Below are 21,681 nucleotides of genomic sequence, written 5' to 3'. Positions count from 1 at the left end.
TCAGCCCGATCCGCTAAGCCATCTCGCCACAATGCCTTATGGGCCGACATCATATCACATTTTGCTAGCAATAATCTCATCCCATATAAGGGGAAACAGCTCAACACATTAATCTCATCCCATATAAGGGGAAATAATCTCACCACATTAACACGGGGATTTACCCCTCAATCACTCCTACACCGGCACATGTAGTTTCGGGATTAGGTTATTTCGACCTACCCTTCCTCGGTGTCTAATCGATACTCCCAAAGCATTTATTATGAAAACAATTTACCACTTATTTCGTAATCTTTTGCATATCATTCATTTCATTGGCACCAATGGCCATGACACAATATCATCCTTGGCACGTTGGCCGCACATCATATTTCATGTTCTCTTCTTTCACTTTCAAATATCATCATGGATAATCAACAACAAGGCCTTTCAAATTAAGACTTTAAACACATATTTGAGAAGTTTATTGTCTTAGGCACATGTGATTTCTTACACAATTTGACATAATAGCTTTCATTAGAATCACGTTTTTAAATCATAACATAATAACACACAGCCCACACTTGAACCACATTCTCAAACAGTAACTCAACATAATGAGAATCTTTGGAATACATATTGAACGCATATGTATTTTTACACAAGGCTTATTTGGAATAATCAGTTTATAATGAGCATCGTGGGACATACAAGGCCATTATGGGGTTCAATTCTAAAAGAGGGGTTTAGCCAACATGCCTCTCTTTGAGTTTTCCTTAATTCGCTACACAGTTTCGGAATCCTAGCAACTTTGATCTATATAGAGACACAACAACATTGAACACGAATTTGGAAGGAATTCATGATTCTAGCTCATTTGAGCATTTTATCAAACACTAGGTGGTCATTATGATCCCAAGGTCCTCCTATGGTGGATTCCTCTATTTCACTACCCAAAATCTACCCAATTGAGCTCAACAATCTCCCCACAACCCTAGAAAGTACATGTATGCATAATGAACAAGTCCCATACCCAAGAATTGCTTAGCTTATTACCTATTTTCAGTCAAATCTCGAAATTAAAGGCTAGGGCTAGAACCTTACCTTTTGGTTGAAGACCATGTGAGTTACCCTAGAGAATCTTTCAAGGCTTGAGCAAAGATTGATGAACAAGTGACTTAGAAATTCCTTTTCTCACTCTATACCACCTACCTCTCTCTATAATATAAGTTTGAACCTTCTAAAATGATCCCTAAGACTGCTTTATAAGAACTTGGTCGGGTTCAAAAATTAGAAAAATGAAGCCCCGATACAGATCTGCGATCGCATATACGGCTACATAATGCTTCTGCAGTCTACAAAATGGACCGCATATTGGCCCTCCGGAACTGGGCACTTTTGCCTCACTCTGCGACCGGTCTGCGGTTCGTAGACCTATTCTACGATCGCATAATGCGCCGCAGAACTTCCCACTAGAAATTTTTGTGCTGAGTCTGTGATGGGTTATGCGGCCCGCAAAATGATTATGCGGCAGCATAATGTATCGTAAGTTCAACTCAATTTGGGTTATGAACTGCAGTTGAAGAATCGCAATATACTACAAACCCATTCGTACCCTATGGTAGGGTCAACACCGGTGCCGTAGTCAGTCTTGACTTCAACTCTTGGAAGCTTCTTTCACAATCATCTGACCATTGGAACTTAACTGCCTTCTCCATGAATTTAGTCAACGGAGAAGGAAGAGTAGAGAACCCCTCCACAAACTTTATGTAATATCCTGATAAGCCCAAGAAACTGCAAATCTCTATTGGGGTAGTAGGTCTAGGCCAATTCTTCATAGCTGTAATCTTCTGAAGATCAACCTCAATTCCTTTTTTGGAGATGACATGACCCAAGAATGTGACAGATTCAAGTGAAAATTCACATTTCAAAAAATTCGCATACAACTTGTGCTGATATAGAGTCTGTAGAACTGCCCTGAGATGACCGGCATTGTCCTCTCGATTTCGTGAATATACAAGGATATCATCAATAAACAGTTTCATGAAGGAGTTAAGAAAAGGCGTGAATACTCGGTTCATAAGATCCATGAAAGCTGTGGGGGCATTTGAAAGACCAAAAGACATTACCAGGAACTCAAAGTGCCCATATCGGGTCCTGAAAGTTGTTTTCGGAATATCCTGCTCCCTGATCTTCAATTGGGGATACCCGGATCTTAAATTTATCTTGGAGAAGGACTTAGCACTCTGTAATTGATCAAACAAGTCATCTATCCTTGGAAGTGGGTACTTATTATTTATTGTAACCTTTGAGCTGCCGATAGTCAATACACATTCTTAGCGACCCAACCTTCTTTCTTACAAATAGAACCGGTGTGCCCCAAGGTGACACACTCGGCCGAATGAAACCTTTCTCTAACAAATCCTTCAATTGTTCCTTCAGCTCCTTCAATTCTGCCGGTGCCATTTTGTAGGGTGGAATCGATATAGGTTGCATGCCTGGAATCACATCAATCCCTAAATCAATCTCCATATCTGGTGGGATCCCAGTGAGCTCATCCGGAAAGACCTCCGGAAATTCACTCACAACTGGCACGGACTCAAGTGTAGGTGCCTCAACATCGGTGTCCGTAAACCAGACCAAATGGTAAATACACCCCTTGTTTTTCTTCGTGTACCTTAAGGTAAGAAATAAACCTACCCTTCGCCACCACATCATCCCCCTTCCATTCAATCACTCACTCATTTGAAATTCAAACCTAACGGTTCTGGTTCGACAATCAAGCCTAGTGAAATATAAGTAAATCTAATCCATCCCCATTATTACATCAAAATCAACCATCCCCAATTCAATGAGATCGGCCATGGTGTCCCCACCGCGCACCGTGATAACAAAATCCCTATAAACTCGTACGGCCACAATAGACTCACCAACCGGAGTAGATATAGAGAATGGCTCATGGAGTTATTCCGGTTCTATCCCAAATTCCATAGCAACATAAGGAGTGACATTGGACAAAGTGGAACCGGGATCAATAAGAGCATACACATCATGAGATTGGACAGTCAATATACCTGTGACAACATCCGGAGAAGCCTCTGAACTCTGACGACCCTTAATAGTATAGAAACAGCTGGGTCCTGCCGAACTTTGTGTACCACCCCTAGCTACACTACGCCCTGCGGGTGCTGAGGTGCCTCGATCTGGAGGAGGTGCTACGGATGTAATAGCTGTAGAACTGGTCGATTTTGCTGCACCCCTCCCCATGCTCTGGTGAGACGAACGGCAATCCCTCTGAATGTGACCCACCATACCACACCCGTAGCATATGGGCTGGTCCATGAAGCAGGCGTCAAAGTGCATCTTCCCGCACCTTGGGCATGGCATCCTCCGTTGCTGCTAAAATCTCCCACCAGACCGACCCTGGTGGTAGGGTCCCCTATTGCGCTGGCCGGGCCTAAAGCGGCTCCCCTAGTGCTGACTGGGCCCCGATGGCTGCTCACTGACCGAAGAGTGCGCAAAATACTAGGATGGACTTGATGACCCTCCCCTGAAAGCTGACCTACCATCACCACCACCAGAAGAACTACCAAAGTTGCCCGCGGACTGGGCCTTGCTACTGCTCTTACGCTCCATTCTATTCTACAATTTGCAGGTCTCTGTGGCTTGAGCAAATGCCACCATATTACCATAGTTCGTATCAGAATTCATGGCAGTTGTAGTGGCCTCATTGATAACCAAGGGGCTAAGGCCCTGCACAAACCGGCGCACTCTAGCCTTCATAGTGGGCAACATGTAGATGGAATATTTGTATAGGCGTTCCAATCTCATATGATACTCTCACACACTTATTCTACCTTACTTCAGGCTCTCAAACTCAGCAGCACGGGCTGCCTTAGTCTCGGCATGCAAGAAACTATCAATGAAAGCATCGGCAAACTCACTCCACATCGCCGGAGGGCTTCCCTCATCACGGGAGTCCTCCCACATTTCAAACCAAGAATAGGACAACCCTTTTAGGCGGTAGGAGGCTAACTCCACTCCCTACGTCTCAGTAGCATGCATAACTCGGAGGGTCTTGTGGACATCGTCAATAAAGTCCGGGGGTCCTCATCAAGATAAGTACCTGTGAACACTGGAGGATCCAACTTGAGAAACCTGTGTATCCTGGTACAAATATAAGAAACATCAAAACATGAATCTTAGCAATCTATTCGAGGTATATCATAGCCTAAGCACTACCCCGAGCAAGCATCAAAATAAGAAAAATAATATGTATTTTTGGTTGGGAGATCATTAGCACCGATATACCACCGTGTTTTTAGCACGGAGTCCGATTATGCCCGATCGGCTAGGCCATCTCCCCACGGACAATGTGGTTTGACATGTGATGCAAAAAAAGGGTGTTACCAAGAGTAGTACCACCATGTGCGCAATATGGCATCCGATCTCCACCCGATCGGCTAGGCCGCCTTCCCACATTTGCCGTGTAGGTTGACTTTCCAATTCCAGCTAATATGAATCTCATCCCAAATAAGGAAAATAATTACAATCCATCACAATTCACCCCTACACAGGCACGTGTGGGCCTTATGACCCACCCTTTCCCGATTTGCTAATCATACTCCCAAAAACATTTTTGTTTTTGCACACAAATGTAATATAATTGTAACACCCTAGAAAATTTCAAAGTACTTAAGTGTAAAGCCTGGTAAATATTTGCAAAGAAAACAATGTTTTATGGTGCCGGACTAGGCTTACCCTTTTTGGGTTGAACAATGCACGAGAATAAAAAGGAAAATATTTGGCAAAAAAATATAATTCTACGGTCCATTATGCGACCGCAGAATCACTCTGCGGGCCGCATAATGGCTGCAGAAGTGAGCAGGAGAAGGGCCAGTCCGGGGAAATTATGCGGTCGATTATGCGACCGCATAACTATTTTGCGGTGTATTATGCGATCACATAACAGTTATGCGGACCGCATACTGACCGCATACACAGACAGAGTTTTGGCCAACTTTGGACACCAATATGTGACCGATATGCGGTCCGCATAACCATTATGCGGTCGCATATGCGACCGCAGAACCTGTTCTAGTGGTATTTGCATTGAAAATTTAGCGTCATTATTTATATGGGGTCCATGTTGATATATTCATGAACCATAAGAACCTTCAATATATTTTCAAATAGAAGGAATTGAATCTAAGGCAGAGAAGATGGCTTGAATTACTCAAGGATTATGACATTGATATTTTGTACCATCCGGGGAAGGCTAATATTGTGGCGGATGCTCTTAGCCGAAAATCAATGGGTAGCTTAGCACAGTTGGAGGCATATCAAAGGCCATTGGCCAAAGAAGTTCACCGATTGGCTAGTTTGGGAGTTCGTCTTGCGGACTCTAGCGGAGGAGGGGTAATTATGCAACATAGGGCTGAATCATCACTTGTAGTGGAAGTCAAAGAAAAACAATACAACGATCCATTGTTGGTGCAATTGAAAGAGGGGATTCATAAACATAAGACCATGGCCTTTTCTCTTGGTATGGATGACGGTACACTAAGGTACCAAGGGCGACTATGTGTTCCAAATATGGATAGTCTCCGTGAAAGAATTTTGACTGAAGCTCACACTACTAGGTATTTCGTGCACCCAGGTTCTACAAAAATGTATCATTATCTGAAGGAAGTCTATTGGTGGAATGATATGAAGAGGAATGTGGCAGACTTTGTGGCAAGATGTCCAAATGGTCAGCAAGTGAAGGCCGAACACCAAAGGCCCGGTGGGTTGGCACAGAACATAGAAATTCTAATGTGGAAATGGGAAATGATTAATATGGACTTTGTGGTAGGGTTACCGCGCACTCCGCGCAAGTGTGACTCAATTTGAGTGATTGTGAATCGACTCACGAAGTCAGCACACTTTTTGCAAGTTAAGTCCACCAACACAGTGGAGCAGTATGCTCAGTTATATATCAAAGAAATAGTCAGGTTGCATGGCACCCCAGTTTCCATCATTTCTGATCGGGGTGCACAATTCACTACTAATTTTTGGAAGAAATTTCAGCATGGTTTGGGTACTCAGGTGAATCTCAGTACAAGCTTTCACCCGCAAACTGACGGGCAGGCAGAGCGGACTATTCAAATGCTTGAGGATATGTTGCGCGATTGTGTTCTGGACTTCAAAGGTAGCTGGGATGATTATTTACCACTCATAGAATTTGCATAACACAATAGCTATCATGCTAGCATTCAAATGGCACTGTTCGAGGCTTTATATGGTAGGAGATGTAGATCTCCCATTGGGTGGTTAGAAATTAGGGAAGCAGAGTTGATAGGGCCAGACCACATGCACCAGGCTATGCAAAATGTTAAAATCATTAAGGAACGGTTGAATACTGCTCAGAGTCGTCATAAATCCTATTCGGATGTTCGTCGTACGGATTTGAAGTTCAAAGAAGATGATTGGTTATTCTTAAAAATTTCCCCCATGAAAGGGGTAATGAGATTTGGTAAGAAAGGAAAATTAAGTCCGAGGTATGTCGGACCGTACAAAATCATTCAGAGGATCAGTGAGGTAGCATACAAGCTTGAGCTACCACCTGAGATGTCATTAGTAAACCTAGTGTTTCATGTGTCTATGTTAAGGAAAGTAGTTGGAGACCCGACAACCATTGTTCCGGTTGAGACTATTGAGGTAAATGAAGAATTGACTTATGAAGAGATTCTAGTTTCTATCATTGATCGGCAAGTCCGAAAGTTGAGAAACAAAGAAATTGCATCCGAGAAAGTGCTATGGTGAAACCAACAGGTTGAAGAGGCTACTTGGGAGGCCGAAGAAGAAATGAATAAAAAGTACCCTTATTTATTTAAATAACCATGTAATTATGAGTTGTGCCTTAGGAAAATGCTAAGGGATATTCCTATGAAATATGTACGACTTGTACATTTGGTGTAAAGGGCGTTCCGTTCTGGTAATATAATTGCTTGTGAGGCCACAGTTGATGTTGTTTTGTATTATGTTACGTTGTTGGATTATATATATCCTGTTAGGATGTGTTTCTGGGGCTCTCTCACAGGTGGATAGGCCTGATTACAAAGGAAACTCTGGCGAAATTTTTAGAAATTTAGGGAGTTAGTCAAATTTGGGGTTGCTGGTGCGTGGTATGAAAGACTAAGTTGCATAAGATGCAAATAACAGAATTCAACCCTCATTCGAGGACGAATGATCCTAAGCGGGGGAGAATGTAACACCCTAGAAAATTTCAAAGTACTTAAATGTAAAGCCTGGTAAATATTTGCAAAGAAAATAATATTTTATGGTGCTGGACTAGGCTTACCCTTTTTGGGTTGAACAATGCACGAGAATGAAAAGGAAAATTTTTGGCAAAAAAATATAATTCTGCGGTCCATTATGCGACCGCAGAATCACTCTGCGGGCCGCATAATGGCCACAGAAGTGAGAAGGAGAAGGGCCAGTCTGGGGAAATTATGCGGTCGACTAGGCGACTGCATAACTGTTTTGCGGTGCATTATGCGATCGCATAACAGTTATGCAGACAGCATAGTGACCGCATACACAGATAGATTTTTGACCAACTTTGGACACCAATATGCGGTCCGCATAACCATTATGCGGTCGCATATGCAACCGCGGAACCTGTTCCAGTGGTATTTTCATTGCAAAATTTGGCGTCATTATTTATATGGGGTCCATGTTGATATTTTAACAAACCATAAGAGCCTTCAATATATTTTCAAATAGAAGGAATTGAATCTGAGGCAGAGAAGATGGCTTGAATTACTCAAGGATTATGAAACTGATATTTTGTACCATCCGGGGAAGGCTAATGTTGTGGCGGATGCTCTTAGCCGAAAATCTATGGGTAGCTTAGCACATTTGGAGGCATATCAAAGGCCATTGGCCAAAGAATTTCACTGATTGTCTAGTTTGGGAGTTCGTCTTACGGACTCTAGCGAATGAGGGGTAATTGTGCAAAATAGGGCTGAATCATCACTTGTAGTGAAAGTCAAAGAAAAACAATACAACAATCCATTGTTGGTGCAATTGAAAGAGGGGATTCATAAACATAAGACCATGGCCTTTTCTCTTGGCATGGATGATGGCACACTATGGTACCAAGGGCGACTATGTGTTCCAAATGTGGATAGTCTCCGTGAAAGAATTTTGACTGAAGCTCACACTACTAGGTATTCCGTGCACCCAGGTTCTACAAAAATGTATCATTATCTGAAGGAAGTCTATTGGTGGAATGATATGAAGAGGAATGTGGCAGAATTTGTGGCAAGATGTCCAAATTGTCAGCAAGTGAAGGCCGAACACCAAATGCCCGGTGGGTTGGCACAGAACATAGAAATTCCAATGTGGAAATGAGAAATGATTAATATGGAATTTGTGGTAGGGTTAACGTCCACTCCGCGCAAGTGTGACTCAATTTGAGTGATTGTGAATTGACTCACGAAGTCAGTACACTTTTTGCCGGTTAAGTCCACCAACACAGCGGAGCAGTATGCTCAGTTGTATATCAAAGAAATAGTCAGGTTGCATGGCACCCCAGTTTCCATCATTTCTGATCGGGGAGCACAATTCACTGCTAATTTTTGGAAGAAATTTCAGCAAGGTTTGGGTACTCAGGTGAATCTCAGTACAAGCTTTCACCCGCAAACTGATGGGCAGGCAGAGCGGACTATTCAAATGCTTGAGGATATGTTGCGCGATTGTGTTCTGGACTTCAAACGTAGCTGGGATGATTATTTACCACTCATAGAATTCGCATAACACAATAGCTATCATGCTAGCATTCAAATGGCACTGTTCGAGGCTTTATATGGTAGGAGATGTAGATCTCCCATTGGGTGGTTCGAAATTAGGGAAGCAGAGTTGATAGGGCCAGACCACATGCATCAGGCTATGCAAAATGTTAAAATCATTAAGGAACGGTTGAAGACTGCTCAGAGTCGTCATAAATCCTATTCGGATATTCGTCGTACGGATTTGAAGTTCAAAGAAGATGATTGGTTATTCTTAAAAGTTTCCCCCATGAAAGGGGTAATGCGATTTGGTAAGAAAGGAAAATTAAGTCCGAGGTATGTCGGACCGTACAAAATCATTCAGAGGATCGGTGAGGTAGCATACAAGCTTGAGCTACCACCTGACATGTCATTAGTACACCCAGTGTTTCATGTGTCTATGTTAAGGAAAGTAGTTGGAGACCCAACAACCATTGTTCCGGTTGAGACTATTTAGGTAAATGAAGAATTGACTTATGAAGAGATTCCAGTTTCTATCATTGATCGGCAAGTCTGAAAGTTGAGAAACTAAGAAATTGCATCCGAGAAAGTGATATGGTGAAACCAAAAGGTTGAAGAGGCTACTTGGGAGGCCGAAGAAGAAATGAATAAAAAGTACCCTTATTTATTTAAATAACCATGTAATTATGAGTTGTGCCTTAAGAAAATGCTAAGGGATATTCCTATGAAATATGTACGACTTGTACATTTGGTGTAAAGGGCGTTCCGTTCTAGTAATATAATTGCTTGTGAGGCCATAGTTTATGTTATTTTGGATTATGTTACGTTGTTGGATTATGTATATCCTGTTAGGATGTGTTTCTGGGGCTCTCAGACAGGTGGATAGGCCTAATTACAAAGGAAACTCTGGCGAAATTTTTGAAAATTTAGGGAGTTAGTCAAATTTGGGGTTGCTGGTGCGTGGTATGAAAGACTAAGTTGCATAAGATACAAATAACAGAATTCAACCCTCATTCGAGGACGAATGATCCTAAGCGGGGGAGAATGTAACACCCTGGAAAATTTCAAAGTACTTAAGTGTAAAGCATGGTAAATATTTGCAAAGAAAATAATATTTTATGGTGTCGGACTCGGCTTACCCTTTTTGGGTTGAACAATGCATGAGAATGAAAAGGAAAATTTTTGGCAAAAAAATGTAATTCCGCGGTCCATTATGCGACCGCAGAATCACTCTGCGGGCCGTATAATGGCCACAGAAGTGAGCAGGAGAAGGGCCAGTCTGGGGAAATTATGCGGTCGATTATACGACTGCATAACTGTTTTGCGGTGCATTATGCGATCGCATAATAGTTATGTGGACAGCATAGTGACTGCATACACAGACAGAAGGAATTGAATCTGAGGCAGAGAAGATGGCTTGAATTACTCAAGGATTATGAAATTGTTATTTTGTACCATCCGGGGAAGGCTAATGTTGTGGCAGATGCTCTTAGCCGAAAATCTATGGGTAGCTTAACACATTTGGAGTCATATCAAAGGCCATTGGCCAAAGAATTTCACCGATTGGCTAGTTTGGGAGTTCGTCTTGCGGACTCTAGCGAATGAGGGGTAATTGTTCAAAATATGGCTGAATCATCACTTGTAGTGGAAGTCAATTGTAGTGAATCATCCATTGTTGGTGCAATTGAAAGAGAGGATTCATAAACATAAGACCATGGCCTTTTCTCTTGGCATGGATGATGGCACACTAAGGTACCAAGGGTGACTATGTGTTCCAAATGTGGATAGTCTCCGTGAAAGAATTTTGACTGGAGCTCACACTACTAGGTATTCCGTGCACCCAGGTTCTACAAAAATGTATAATGATCTTAAGGAAGTCTATTGGTGGAATGATATGAAGGGGAATGTGGCAGACTTTGGGGCAAGATGTCCAAATTGTCAGCAAGTGAAGGCCGAACACCAAAGGCCCGGTGGGTTGGCACAGAACATAGAAATTCCAATATGGAAATGGGAAATGATTAATATGGACTTTGTGGTTGGGTTACCGCACTCTCCGCGCAAGTGTGACTCAATTTGGGTGATTGTGGATCGACTCACGAAGTCAGCACACTTTTTGCCGGTTAAGTCCACCAACACAATGGAGCAGTATGCTCAGTTGTATATCAAAGAAATAGTCAGGTTGCATGGCACCCCAGTTTCCATCATTTCTGATCAGGGAGCACAATTCACTGCTAATTTTTGGATGAAATTTTGGCAAGGTTTGGGTACTCAGGTGAATCTCAGTACAGCCTTTCACCCGCAAACTGACGGGCAAGCAGAGCGGACTATTCAAATGTTTGAGGATATGTTGCGCGCTTGTGTTCTGGACTTCAAAGGTAGCTGGGAGGATTATTTATCACTCATAGAATTTGCATACAACAATAGCTATCATGCTAGAATTCAAATGGCACCGTTCGAGGCTTTATATGGTAGGAGATGTAGATCTCCCATTGGGTGGTTCGAAATTAGGGAAGCAGAGTTGATAGGGCCAGACCTCGTGCATCAGGCTATGGAAAAAGTTAAAATCATTAAGGAGCGGTTGAAGACTGCTCAGAGTCATCAGAAATCCTATTCGGATGTTCGTCGTAGGGAGTTGGAGTTCAAAGAAGATGATTGGGTATTCTTAAAAGTTTCCCCCATGAAAGGGATAATGCGATTTGGTAAAAAATGGAAATTGAGTCGAGGTATGTCGGATCGTACAAAATCATTCAGAGGATCGGTGAGGTAGTATACAAGCTTGAGCTACCACCTGAGATGTCATTAGTACACCCAGTGTTTCATGTGTCTATGTTAAGGAAAGTAGTTGGAGACCCGACAACCATTGTTCCGGTTGAGACTATTAAGGTAAATGAAGAATTGACTTATGAAGAGATTCCAGTTTCTATTATTGATCGGCAAGTCCGAAAGTTGAGAAACAAAGAAATTGCATCCGTGAAAGTGCTATGGCGAAACCAACAGGTTGAAGAGGCTACTTGGGAGGCCGAAGAAGAAATGAAGAAAAAGTATCCTTATTTATTTGAATAACCATGTAATTATGAGTTGTGCCTTAAGAAAATTCTAAGGGATATTCCTATGAAATATGTAGGACTTGTACATTTGGTGTTAAGGGCGTTTCGTTCTGGTAATATAATTGCTTGTGAGGCCACAGTTGATGTTGTTTTGTATTATGTTACGTTGTTGGATTATGTATATGCTGTTAGGATGTGTTTCTGGGGCTCTCTGACAGGTGGATAGGCCTAATTACAAAGGAAACTCTGGAATTTTTTTTCGAAATTTAGGGAGTTAGTCAAATTTGGGGTTGCTGGTGCGTTGTATGAAAGATTGAGTTACATAATAAGCAAATAACAGAATTCGACCCTCATTCGAGAATGAATGATCCTAAGCGGGGGAGAATGTAACACCTTGGAAAATTTAAAAGTACTTAAGTGTAAAGCCTGGTAAATATTTGCAAAGAAAATAATGTTTTATGGTGCCGGACTAGGCTTACCCTTTTTGGGTTAAACAATGCACTAGAATGAAAAGAAAAATTTTTTGCAGAAAAATGTAATTCTGCGGTCCATTATGCGACCGCAGAATCACTCTGCGGGCCGCATAATGGCCGCAAAAGTGAGCAGGAGAATATCCAGTCCGGGAAAATTATGCGGTCGATTATGCGGCCGCATAACTATTTTGCGGTGCATTATGCGATCGCATAACAGTTATGCGGACCACATAGTGACCGCATACATAGGCAGATTTTTGGTCAACTTTGGACACCAATATGCGACCGATATGCGGTCCGCATAACCATTATGCGGTCACATATGCGATCGCAGAACCTATTCCAGTGGTATTTGCATTGACAATTTGGCGTCGTTATTTATATCGGGTCCATGTTGATATATTCACGAACCATAAGAACCTTCAATATATTTTCAAACAGAAGGAATTGAATCTGAGGCAGAGAAGATGGCTTGAATTACTCAAGGATTATGACATTGATATTTTGTACCATCCGGGGAAGGCTAATGTTGTGGCGGATACTCTTAGCCAAAAATCTATGGGTAGCTTAGCACACTTGGAGGCATATGAAAGGCCATTGGCCAAAGAAGTTCACCGATTGGCTAGTTTGGGAGTTCGTCTTGCTGACTCTAGCGAAGGAGGGGTAATTGTGCAAAATAGGGCCGAATCATCACTTGTAGTGGAAGTCAAAGAAAAACAATACAACGATCCATTGTTGGTGCAATTGAAAGAGGGGATTCATAAACATAAGACCATGGCCTTTTCTCTTGGAATGGATGATGGTACACTAAGGTACCAAGGGCGACTATGTGTTCCAAATGTGGATGGTCTCCATGAAAGAATTTTGACTGAAGCTCACACTACTAGGTATTCAGTTCACCCAGGTTCTACAAAAATGTATCATGATCTTAAGGAAGTCTATTGGTGGAATTATATGAAGAGGAATATGGCAGACTTTGTGGAAAGATGTCCAAATTGTCAGCAAGTGAAGGCCGAACACCAAAGGCCCGGTGGGTTGGCACAGAACATAGAAATTCCAATATGGAAATGGGAAATGATTAATATGGACTTTGTGGTAGTGTTACCGCGCACTCCATGCAAGTGTGACTCAATTTGGGTGATTGTGAATCGACTCACGAAGTCAGCACACTTTTTGCCGGTTAAGTCCACCAACACAGCGGAGCAGTATGCTCAGTTGTATATCAAAGAAATAGTCAGGTTGCATGGCACTCCAGTTTCCATCATTTCTGATCGGGTAACACAATTCACTGCTAATTTTTGGAAGAAATTTTAGCAAGGTTTGGGTACTCAGGTGAATCTCAGTACAGCCTTTCACCCGCAAACTGACGGGCAGGCAGAGCGGACTATTCAAATGCATGAGGATATGTTGCGCGCTTGTGTTCTGGACTTCAAAGGTAGATGGGATGATTATTTACCACTCATAGAATTTTCATACAACCATAGCTATCATGCTAGCATTCAAATGGCACCGTTCGAGGCTTTATATGGTAGGAGATGTAGATCTCCCATTGGGTGGTTCGAAATTGGGGAAGCAGAGTTGATATGGCCAGACCTCGTGCATCAGGCTATGTAAAAAGTTAAAATCATTAAGGAGCGGTTGAAGACTGCTCAGAGTCATCAGAAATGCTATTCGAATGTTCGTCGTAGGGATTTGGAGTTCAAAGAAGATTATTGGGTATTCTTAAAAGTTTCCCCCATGAAAGGGGTAATGCGATTTGGTAAGAAAGGGAAATTGAGTTCGAGGTATGTCGGACCGGACAAAATCATTCAGAGGATCGGTGAGGTAGCATACAAGCTTGAGCTACCACCTGAGATGTCAAAAGTACACCCAGTGTTTCATGTGTCTATGTTAAGGAAAGTAGTTAGAGACCCGACAGCCATTGTTCTGGTTGAGTCTATTATGGTAAATGAAGAATTGACTTATGAAGTGATTCCAGTTTCTATTATTGATCGGCAAGTCTGAAAGTTGAGAAACAAAGAAATTGCATCCATGAAAGTGCTATGGCGAAACCAACAGGTGAAGAGGCTACTTGGGAGGCCAAAGAAGAAATGAAGAAAAAGTATCCTTATTTATTTGAATAACCATGTAATTATGAGTTATGCCTTAAGAAAATGCTAAGGGATATTCCTATGAAATATGTAGGACTTATATATTTGGTGTTAAGGGTGTTCCGTTCTGGTAATAGAATTACTTGTGAGGCCACAGGTTATGTTGTTTTGTATTATGTTACGTTGTTGGATTATGTATATGTTGTTAGGATGTGTGTTTGGGGCTCTCTGACAGGTGGATAGGCTAATTCCAAAGGAAACTCTGGAAAATTTTTTGGAAATTTAGGGAGTTAGTCAAATTTGGGGTTGGTGGTGCATGGTATGAAAGACTGAGTTGCATAAGATGCAAATAACAGAATACGACCCTCATTCGAGGATGAATGATCCTAAGCGGGGGAAAAGTAACACCCTGGAAAATATCAAAGTAACTAAGTGTTAAGCCTGGTAAATATTTGAAAAGAAAATAATGTTTTATGATGTCGGACTAGGCTTAAGCTTTTTAGATTGAACAATGCACGAGAATGAAAAGGAAAATTTTTGGAAGAAAAATGTAATTTTGCGGTCCATTATGCGACCGCAGAATCACTCTGCGGGCCGCATAATGGCCGCAGAAGTGAGCAGGAGAAGGGCCAGTCCGGGGAAATTATGCAGTCGATTATGCGACCGCATAACTATTTTGAGGTGCATTATGTGATCGCATAACAGTTATGCGGACCGCATAGTGACCGCATACACAGACAGATTTTTGGCCAACTTTTGACACCAACATGCGACCGATATGCGGTCCGCATAACCATTATGCGGTCGCATATGTGACCGCAGAACTTGTTTAGTGGTATTTGCATTTAAAATTTGGTGTCATTATTTATACGGGGTTCATGTTGATATATTCACGAACCATAAGAGCCTTCAATATATTTCAAACAATTTGAATTGAATCTGAGGCAGTGAAGATGGCTTGAATTACTCAAGGATTATGACATTGATATTTTGTACCATCCGGGGAAGGCTAATGTTGTGGCGGATGCTCTTAGCCAAAAATCTATGGGTAGCTTAGCACACCTGGAGGCATATGAAAGGCCATTTGCCAAAGAAGTTAACCGATTGGCTAGTTTGGGAGTTCGTCTTGCGGACTCTAGCGAAGGAGGGGTAATTGTGCAAAATAGGGCTGAATCGTCACTTGTAGTGGAAGTCAAAGAAAAACAATTCAAAGATCCATTTTTGGTGCAATTGAAAGAGGGGATTCATAAACATAAGACCATGGCCGTTTCTCTTGGCATGGATGATGGTAAACTAAGGTACCAAGGGCAACTATGTGTTCCAAATGTGGATGGTCTCCGTGAAAGAATTTTGACTGAAGCTCACACTACTAAGTATTCCGTGCACCCAGGTTCTACAAAAATGTATCGTGATCTTAAGGAAGTCTATTGGTGGAATGATATAAAGAGGAATGTGGCAGACTTTGTGGAAAGATGTCCAAATTGTCAGCAAGTGAAGGCCGAACACCAAAGGCCCGGTGGGTTGGCACAGAACATAGAAATTCCAATATGGAAATGGGAAATGATTAATATGGACTTTGTGGTTGGGTTACCGCGCACTCCGCGCAAGTGTGACTCAATTTGGGTGATTGTGGATCAACTCACGAAGTCAGCACACTCTTTGCCGGTTAAGTCTACCAACACAGCGGAGTAGTATGCTCAGTTGTATATCAAAGAAATAGTCAGGTTGCATGGCACCCCAGTTTCCATCATTTCTGATCGGGGAGCACAATTCACTGCTAATTTTTGGAAGAAATTTCAGCAAGGTTTGGGTACTCAGGTGAATCTTAGTACAGCCTTTCACCCGCAAACTGACGGGCAAGCAGAGCGGACTATTAAAATGTTTGAGGATATGTTGCGCGCTTGTGTTCTGGACTTCAAAGGTAGCTGGGATGATTATTTACCACTCATAGAATTTTCATACAATAATAGCTATCATGCTAGCATTCAAATGGCACCGTTCTAGGCTTTATATGGTGGGAGATGTAGATCTCCCATTGGGTGGTTCGAAATTGGTGAAGCAGGGTTGATATGGCCAGACCTCGTGCATCAGGCTATGGAAAAAGTTAAAATCATTAAGGAGCGGTTGAAGGCTGCTCAGAGTCGTCAGAAATCCTATTCGAATGTTCGTCGTAGGGATTTGGAGTTCAAAGAAGATGATTGGGTATTCTTTAAAGTTTCCCCCATGAAAGGGGTAATGCGATTTGGTAAGAAAGGGAAATTGAGTTCGAGATATGTCGGACCGGAAAAAATCAATCAGAGGATCAATGAGGTAGCATACAAGCTTGAGCTACCACCTGAGATGTCATAAGTACACCCAGTGTTTCATGTGTCTATGTTAAGGAAAGTAGTTGGAGACCCGACAGCCATTGTTCTGGTTGAGACTATTGAGGTAAATGAAGAATTTACTTATGAAGAGATTCCAGTTTCTATTATTGATCGGCAAGTCCGAAAGTTGAGAAACAAAGAAATTGCATCCGTGAAAGTGCTATGGCGAAACTCACAGGTTGAAGAGGCTACTTGGGAGGCCGAAGAAGAAATGATGAAAAAGTATCCTTATTTATTTGAATAACCATGTACTTATGAGTTGTGCCTTAAGAAAATGCTAAGGGATATTCCTATGAAATATGTATGACTTGTACATTTGGTGTTAAGGGCGTTCCGTTCTGGTAATATAATTACTTGTGAGGCCACAGTTGATGTTGTTTTGTATTATGTTACGTTGTTGGATTATGTATATGCTGTTAGGATGTATTTTTGGGGCCCTCTGACAGGTGGATAGGCCTAATTACAAAGAAAACTCTGGTAAATATTTAACACCCTGGAAAATTTCAAAGTACTTAAGTAAAGCCTGGTAAATATTTGCAAAGAAAATAATATTTTATGGTGCCGGAATAGGCTTACCCTTTTTGGGTTGAACAATGCACGAGAATGAAAAGGAAAATTTTTGGCAGAAAAATGTAATTTTGCGGTCCATTATGCGACCACACAATCACTCTGCGGGCCGTATAATGGCCGCAGAAGTGAGCAGGAGAAGGGCCAGTCCGGGGAAATTATGCGGTCGATTATGCAACCGCATAACTGTTTTGCAGTGCATTATACGATCGCATAACAGTTATGCGGACCGCATAGTGACCGCATACACAGACAGATTTTTGGCCAACTTTGGACACCAATATGCGACCGATATGCAGTCTGCATAACCATTATGCGGTCGCATATGCGACCGCAGAACCTCTTCCGGAGCTTCATTTTTGGGTTTTTAAAACCCGACCCTACTTCGTTAAATAAACGTTTTGGGCTATTTTTGAGAGATAATCTGACATTTTAGAGTGAGAGAGGGTTCCCTAGAGTGAGAAGGTGTTCTCCAATAATTCTACACCCTAACCCTTAATTTCGAATTTTGTGTAGAAATAGATAATAAGCAAGATAATTTTTGGGCAAGAGGGTTGGTTATTGTACATGCATGTGTTATCAAGGAAAGATTGTTGAGCTAAAAATGGTAAAGCTTGGGTTGTGGGATAATGGAATCCTTCTTAAAAAAGGACATTGAAACCTTATGCACATCTAGTGTTTGATAAAATGCTCAAGTGAGCTAGAACCATGATCATCTTCCAAATTTTGTTTCAATTCGTTATATTTCTACAATAGATTGAAGTTGCTAAGAATTCCGGAATGTTTTAGAGTTTAAGGAAGCTCAAGTGAGGTATGTTGGCTAAACTCTTCTCTTAGAATTGAATCCCACGATATTCATGTAAGTTATGTAAGTCCCGAGTCATTCATTATGAAACTGGCTATTCCGAGTAAGATTGAGTTGAAAGATATATGTTTTACAAGCATCCCAAATGCTTTATTCATGTTATGTTACCAATTGAGGATGTGTTAAAATATGGGTTGTGCATTAATAATGCTTCGACTTTATGTCAAGTTCAAATAAAGGCTATTATGCCAAATTTTGTGAAATATCTCTATGTGCTTGACTCTAAATTGCTCACTTATGTACTACACACCTTGATTTGAATTGTATTTGTTGTTGATGATGATGATGATGATTAAAATTGATAAGGTGAGCATCAAATACTGAATATGGCCAATGTGCCAAGAATGATCTTATAATTATGGCCATTAGTGCCAATGAGATGAAAAGATGTGAAAGTAATACGAAATGCGATAATTGATATAAAAATGTTGATGTCTCAAATAAGACAGCCTAGCCGGTCGGGTGGTGATCGGACACCATGCCGCACACATGGTGGTGATTGTGCTGCAAATTTATAATTTGAAATTTTGATTGTGGTCGATCTCCCTAATGGATAGCCTAGCCGATCGGGTCGTGATCGGACTCCGTGTTAAAGATGGTGGTATTGATATTGAGAGAAATTATGGTTGATGTCTCTAATGAGATGGCCTAGCCGATTGGGTCATGATCGGACTCCGTGCTAAGAGTACGGTGGTACTGGTTTTGTGAATAATGGTATTGTGGACAATGGTATATCGATACTAAAAAACTCCTAATGTGAGATATGAGAATTAATTTGAACACTGTCTTGATCCTAAATTGAGGTCCGATGTTAGTTAAGGCTTTCATTGATATTATGATAATCTTGTTTGTATTATTTGTCATTCTATTGAGGGACTGTTTAGTTATACATACTAGTGTTATTCGACGGTACTAACGTCCCTTTTGCCGGGGGCGCTGCATCTTTAAATGGATGCAGGTGGTTCCACAGCAGGAGATATTGATCAGTGATAGCAGTACACCTTTTTCCCAGCTGACTCAATGAGCCCCACTTCATTCCGGGGTCATGTATCTTTTGTACTTTATGTATTCGGTTTGAGGTATAGCCGAGGCCTTGTCGCCGGCATTATCATTATACTCTTATTTATCTATAGAGGCTCCGTAGACATAGTGTGGGTTGTGCATTGGTGATGGGAAAGACAAACTACGTTATGTTATAGTTGTATTACTTGTTCTAGTTAAGACGACTAAAAATGATGGAACTATTGGTAATGAATTGGTATTGTGAACATGAACACCTTTTTGACTAATTAAGGAAAACATATATTCTCTTTATTCATGAATGAGTTTGGGTAGAAGGAATCTAATAGGCTTGCTCGGTCGGGTTCACTCGGTTGAGCGCCGGTCGCGCTCCTCGGTTTTTGGGGCGTGACAATAATTACAAATGTATTCATCTCATCGTCTCTCACAATGTATAAACCTTCATTAGTATTTTCAACCACTCACAACCACAAAATTTCCTTGTCTCTTTTAGCCATTCACAAGATTCTTTATTCATGGCACGACTGCCGTATTTCATATTCCACATTTTCTTTTATTTACTTTCAAGGTTCACCATGAAACATCAACATATAGAATATTCCGAAAATCACAACATTGAGTTTATTAGCAATGAAGAATTTAAACACAATGAATTCCTTTCCAAGAAATGGAGTAAAATGGTTGGCAATCAAAGCACAAGTTAGAAGCATAAACGAGTAACACATCATTTAATCTTGAATTACCATTCTCAAAAAGGGCAATACACAATTTCAACATACGAATATATATAAGAGCTAAAGACATATTGGAAACACTTATAAAGCATAGCATTAGTTAAAACAGCCACGTTTGGGCACAAGTATAACTCTCATTATTGGCACAGTGCCAACCCCCTTCTTTTCTTTCAAACATCCTTATAGATTATCAACAATAAGGCATTTTAATTCAAGACTTTAGATACACATTTGAGAAACTAACCAAATTAAGGGTCTTAGACACATGTGATTTCTTACACAATTCTACATGCTAGTTTTCATTAAAATCACGCTTCAAATCATGACATATTAACACACAGCCCATGTTTAATCACTTTCTCAAATAGTAACTCAACAAAGAAGAACGTTTACAATTTGAATGCATATATCTTTTGACCCAAGGCTTGTTCGGAATAATCAATTTACAATAAGCAACACGGGATTTACAAGGCCATTGTGAGGTTCAATACTAAAAGAGGAGTTTAGCCAACATACCTTGCCTCGAGACTTTTTAAATTACTTCAATGTTTTGGAATTCTTAGCTTCTTCGATCTATTTGGAAATATAGCAAAATTGAACACAAAGTAGGAGAGAGTTTATATGTCACGCCCCGAACCTAGGGGGCGAGAACGGCACCAGGTGCCTTACCTATCCTTGCATACCAACTTGAGACTAAGGGACTCTGAACATATAATGTCATACTTTGGCCGTAGGCTACATTGCAAGACAATTTGCAAACGCTGACTAAACATCAATATAAAGTTGGGCCGACAAGGCCATCATAACTACTACAGCTGGAAAACCAATCAAAATATACATACAAGGCCTACAAGCCTAATATACTGCACTAACTGACAGGATATGTCTACAAGCTTCTACTGATGGATATATAGTGATCGAAACAGGGCCCAACCTACTCATAACATATATACATATATACACAAGATGTATATAAAGCTTTAGACCCTGCAACACCGAAGGGCATGGAGCTTACCGATCAAGCTGAACTCGGGCAACACCTAATGAGGAGGTCTACCCGTGTGTCTGTCTGAACCTGCATGCATGAAATGCAGCGCCCTTAGAAAAGGGACGTCAGTAAGAAATAATGTACCAAGTATGTAAGGCAATATACTGAAAGCTGAAACTGAACTGATAATAAAATAACTGAAAGTAACTAGGAGTCAAAGATAATCTGAAGATATGCTCACCTGCTGATACTGCCTCAACTCTCTCAATATAGTAAGTAAAATAGTTGTCCGACCTTATAAGTCTTGGTATATATATAATTGCTTTGCCCTAGTAGGCTCGTTCATTGGCACTTGGACATATTAGGATCTGCATCTCGGCCAACTGGGCTCACTCATTGGCGCTTGGCCACAGTAGGCTTGTCATATAACTTACCATCTGATCAGAGGTTGCCCAATAGGGGCCTGTCCATCGATTATAGCTCGATGATAGTGAAAATAATGTAATAATGTATATATAGACTCTCCGCTCTCTTGACTGGAAGAAGACAATACTCAATTGAATATAAAATACCAATAAGGGAGAATACTATAACTTATGAGACTAGGATAATGTATATAAATTTGTGAGTATGAACTTCTCTTTATGCCTCATTATCAAACACATGTAATTACGAGATCATGCCAAAATAAAGAAAGGACTTAGCCTTAACATACCTGAGCCGGTTTTCTGGACAATCCTTCTAACACACGACAATTGCGACAAAACTCGTGACAGCA

This window comes from Nicotiana tomentosiformis, chromosome 5, assembly GCF_000390325.3.
Source record: "Nicotiana tomentosiformis chromosome 5, ASM39032v3, whole genome shotgun sequence".
NCBI lineage: Eukaryota > Viridiplantae > Streptophyta > Magnoliopsida > Solanales > Solanaceae > Nicotiana > Nicotiana tomentosiformis.
This window is presented reverse-complemented; position numbering follows the sequence as displayed.